Genomic DNA, 5,567 nt, shown 5'->3' with positions numbered 1-5,567 from the left:
AGGAGCGGAGCTGGCCGGGGGAGCTGGGCGGGGCCAGGGCGCTGGGCGGGGCCAAAGCCAAAGTCTACAACCTATGGGATCCAGCAGGGCTGTAGGAGGCGTGGCTTCACGGGCAGGCGGAGCTTTACGGGGCAAAGGGTAAAGGCTGAAGAAACTCGTCAGGGATGGGCTCAGGGCGGGGTCTGGGCATAGGGGCGGGACCAATGCTAGACTCGTTAACGTTGATTGGAGATCGGGGGAGAAGTGGGGTTTGAGGCGGTGCCTTCACGAGGGGGCGGGGCCTGGGCGGGCCCAAAGTGGACTTTGGACCCCAGAACTAGGCGAGGTCTGCAGAACTGCGGGCTGCGTGGGCGAGAGGCGATAGTAAGTCCGGACCAGCGTGGACTAGCCTGACGCATGGAATTGTAGGCGCCGTGTCTGTATTCAGGACCCGGGCTGTGGGATACTGAGAAATGATCCAAGCGTTACCTTCTTTCAGCTTGGCAGTACCTTCCGCTGTTCTTTCAGTTTATGTAGTAACCTGGGGTTGGAGATTTTTGCCTCAGTCCACAACCCAGACCTAACGCTTATCTCGTCCATCAGAATGTAGGCGTCTGGGACCCTGAGATTTTAGAAGAGTTCCAAAAGGCCTTCTCCAGTTCCCACCACTTTTGTCTCTAGAACTCAAACCTCTGGTTTCCAAGACGGCTTGTGTGCAGACTCACACAACACAAATCCAAAGTGCTTGCCTAAGCACTTTATTCTCTGAAAAAACAAACAACTATCAAAAAAAAAAATGTGCATGACCATTTTAATAGTGAAATGTCGAATGGCAGATTACTAAGTAGTCTCCAATCAAGAGATCAGCCCTCCTAAGAGCCTCTCTGACCGCCCGTTAGTTTGCACCTTTCTAATTCCTCTATATTCAGTTTAGAGTCCTTGCCCCTAATTAAGACAGCACTGAAGGGTTGTGCTCCAACAAGCACCGGGCTGCCTCAGCTGCTTCAGTTCTCTGCTTATCATCATCTTTGCAAAAAATTTAAACTGTAACCCATTCTTCTATTCTCTTTACCTCACTTTATTTTATTTGTTTGTTTTTTTAGTTGGTTTTTTTTTTTTTTCGAGACAGGGTTTCTCTGTTTAGCCTTGGCTGTCCTGGACTCACTTTGTAAACCAGGGTGGCCTCGAACTCACAGATATCCCCCTGCCTCTGTCTTCCCGAGTGCTGGGATTACAGTCACGTACCACCGGCCCGGCACCCAACTCAATTTTTAATGACACTTTTACACCCACCTGCTGCAGTATGCACATTGATTTGATTTTCTCTGCTACTTAGAACCCAAGCTCTGTAAGGCCGAAATCTCGGCATGACATTCAAGCAGTCTGCGCTGAAGGAAAGTCCTATCTTTAAGCAAAATGTTATGAAGGCATTGTGCAGACTAGAAATTATCAGCGAAAGCTCCCTCTTTGTGTTAATTAATCCGTTAATTAATTAACTATGTTAATAGGCTAGTATTTCTCAGACTTTAATGTCAGCATACATCTTTATGATCTTGCCCAAGTTCAGATTCAGTAGATATGATTCTGGTTAGACTTCAGCTTTCTCCATCTCTAAAAAAGTTACACACCAAAGTATTCCTTGGTGCTAGGAATAAGAAAGCTTTACACTATGCAAAAGACTATTTCCTTTGGGGTGCTTATGGTATGCACCACATGAAAGACATATCTAGTCATTATATGGGCACAAGGATGAATTACTGAGCTTTGCTGTTTAGGGCAGACTGTAATTTGCCTTTCACAGATTTTGTTGTAGTCGAAATCACAGGTTGGTTTACCCAAGAAGCAGACTATGACTTGGAAAGTAAGATGCAAAACATTTCTTGGAGGGTGCTTCTGAGATAAACCCTTATAAAAGGGAGGCAGAGAAAGAGCAAGAACTGGTATGTCAGGACATCTCAACCTCACAAGCTGCTCGGAAGTTGGGAAGACCTTGTAGGGATGCCCTCTATGGGTGTGAGAAGCGAGGCTATGACTTCCCAGCACTGAACACAAGTTAGAACAGGGCATGATTTTGGGCTCCCATGACCTTAGCACCTCCCCCAAGAATGCTGGCAACTGAGGATGACTAGTTGCAGCACTCCTGCTGACAGGAAGAGGGTGGGAATAAATCTTCCATTACTGAGGAATTATTTGCCAAAGCTTCACAGTATCATCCACAGCAGAACATCCTTCCACAGCATTGCCTTAGTCCCTCAGAGGAGGAGGAGTCCTATGACATCATTAAATGTTTCAGAGCATTGCTGTGGATACCCAAGATAGCTCTGCACTGAAATACTGACCTGAGCAAGGTAGACACAGCACCTGCCCCCATGGAGCTTGGATCCACCAAGGAAGAAGCACTGAAAGAGAAGTATCAATACTGAGTGCCATTTCTCAAGAACAATGAGATTAAAGTATCATAAGTGTGTGTGGGGGGGAGTAGCTTTGTCTGGATTTTAATGAAAAAAAAAAAAGTTTTATTATGTTGTTTGTTTGTTTGTTTGAGTTAGAGTCTCATGTTTCCCAGTCTGGCTTCATACTTACTAAGTGGCCAGAAGTGACCTTGAGCTTGTGATCTTGTGTCTACCTCACACACACTCAGATTGTAAGTATGCACCACCACACCAGGTTTCTGCAGTGTTGGGATGCAACCCAGGGCTTTGTGTATGCTGCCCAAGTACTTTCCCAATCCGGTGTACGTGTAGTTCAGTAGAACTTTTCTGAACATAGTTACAATATTGTAGCCTGATAAATTAGGAGATAAGGGGGCAAGGAGTAGGCTTGGTGGGCTAATAAGATTAGGAGGACAGTAAATAAAATCTATATATTTAAAAAATACAATTGTACAAAGTTTGTAAAGTTGACACATAAAGGAATAAATGATCAGTGTCTTGGCTTCTCTGATAAATTTCTAGCACCTAAGGATCAAAAATGATCTAAGTATATGCTATCCCCCATTGTAGCCTCAGGCAGGTTTTTAAACAAACAAACAAAAAAAAATTGGGATGAGGGTGGTTCATCCAAAGCTTGATGAACAAGGAACCATTGCTCAGGATTAGAGCTATAGTTTGAAGGCCACAATCAACATGGCTTAGAGGAAATGAATGCACTAAATAAAATAAATTACAAGTTTAGAAATAGAGCATGACAAATCAAAACGACCCTAAGATTTCACCTTACACTCACCAGAATGGCTAAAATCAAAAACTCAAGTGACAACACATGCTAGAGAGGATGTGGAGAAAGGGGAACCCTCCTCCATAGCTGGTGGGAATACAAACTTGTACAACCACTCTGGAAATCATCCTGGCTCTTTCTCAGACAATTAGGAATAGTGCTTCCTCAAGATCCAGTTATACCACTCCTAGGCATATATCCAAAAGATGCTCAAGTACACAAAAAGGACATTTGCTCAACGATGTTTGTAGCAGCTTTATTTGTAATAGCCAGAACCTGGAAACAACCCAGATGTCCCTCAAGGGAGGAATGGATGCAGAAATTGTGTTAAATTTACACAATGGAATACTACTCAGCAATTAAAAATAAGGAAATCATGAAATTTGCAGGCAAATGGTAGGAACTAGAAAAGATCATCCTGAGTGAGGTATCCCAGAAGCAGAAAGACACACATGGTATATACTCACTTATAAGTGGATATTAGACATATAATATAGGATAAACATACTAAAATCTGTACACCTAAAGAAGATCAGCAAGAAAGAGGACCCTCATTCAGAAAGGCAAACTGGCTGGACATAGGAAGAGGGAGAAAACAGGGAACAGGACAGGAGCCTACCACACAGGGCCTCTAAAAGTTTCTACCCAGCAGGGGATTAAAGCAGATGCTGAGGCTCATAGCCAAACTTTGGGCAGAGTACAGGGAAGCTTATGAAAGAAGGGGGAGATGAAAGACCTGGAGGGGACAGGAGCTCCACAAGGAGAGCAACAGAACCAGAAATTTGAACACAGGGCTCTTCACAGAGACTCATACTCCAACCAAGGACCATGCATGGAGATAACCTAGAACCTCTGCACAGATGTAGCCTATGGCAGCTCAGTATCGAAGTGGGTTCCCTGGTAAGGGGAACAGGGAATGTCTCTGACATGAACTCAGTGGCTGGCTCTTTGATAGCCTCCCCCTGAGTGGAGCCTTACCAGGCTACAGAGGTAGACCATGTAGCCACTCCTGATGAAGACCTGATAGGATAGGGCCAGATGGAAGGGCAGGAGGACCTCCTCTATCAGTGGACTGGGAGAGGGGCATAGGAGGACTAAAAGGAGGAAGGGTGAGATTGGGAGGGGATGAGGGAGGGGCTACAGTTGGGATAAAAAGTGAATAAATTGTAATTAATAATAAAAAGAAAAGAAATAGAGCATGATCCAGTGACAACAATGAGTAACACACACTGCCTAGGCTCTGGCATTTCCTTCCTCTTTATCAAGGCAGAAGTGTTTGCCTACTTCCCTTTAAAGCAGAGAGCTTGAGAGTCTGTAACTACTGCATGGAGTTCTTCATTTTCTTTATCAGTCTATAAATTATAGCCAATACCCTTAAGCCCACATGCTTCCCCAGGCCTCTGTCTCCACATTGATTCTTATCTAACTTTTTTTTTTTTCACATATAGTACTTATCACCATCTGGAGAGCTCACTATAAGTTATGTATACTCAAAGCACATAAAGCATATGTATTGGATATACCGTATCTTTTTCACAAAATGTACAAATAAATGTGACCTGATCTCCACAAATAATTACTGAAATTGTGTTTATAATTACCAAAGAATGCAGCAAGGTTACAGGAACACAGAAAGGACACAACATGAGATTTAAGAAATTCCTGTGTGAGTGAATATGTAACACACACATCTCTTTCCCTTGTCTCTTTTACTACTGGAAGATAAACTTCTCCTTTCTCTCACTGCCGCATCTCCTACCCCTGGATAAGTGTCTAACAGCCCATTAGTTTTCAGCAAATAAACAAAAGAAGAAGAAAAAAACAAGTGTATAAAGAGATATAAGGTGAAAACATATATAATTTAATTTATGGTTGGCTCTAATATAACTGGGTCCCTAACAAGAATTCTAAGTGTTTACGTATCACGCTGATTCTAAGAAAAGCGTTGTTCGTTTTTGCTCTGCATAGTCCTTGTATCTGTCACGCCGGTATCTGATTATATCATGCTAGCACCTGCCTCAAAGTCAGTTATCTGTGGGACAGGACAGCCAGTATCTGATTGTATCATGCTAGCCCCTGCCTCAAAGTCAGTTATCTGTGGGATAGGACAGTCACCTACTGAATGAACATGAGGACATGACAGCTCCTAGGTATAGTGGATGAGAAGGGTTTTATTATAGATATGAAGGAGAGCACAGCTAGAGGCAGCTAGAAGGGTTCAGTTTGAACTGAACCAGGTCATGAGAGGAAGAAGAGGTGGGGAGAGAAGAGGGGAAAAAGAGGGAGAGAGGGGAGGGCAAGCAGAGAAAGAAAGGTCAAGAGACTAAAAGGTAAGAGGGAGCCAGCTGGGAGCCAAGAGGCCAAGAGTACAT

Source organism: Psammomys obesus, unplaced genomic scaffold (genome assembly GCF_907164565.1).
Source record: "Psammomys obesus unplaced genomic scaffold, mPsaObe1.curated_primary_1811, whole genome shotgun sequence".
In the NCBI taxonomy this organism is placed as follows: Eukaryota; Metazoa; Chordata; class Mammalia; order Rodentia; family Muridae; genus Psammomys; species Psammomys obesus.
Note: the sequence above shows the minus strand (reverse complement) of the source record.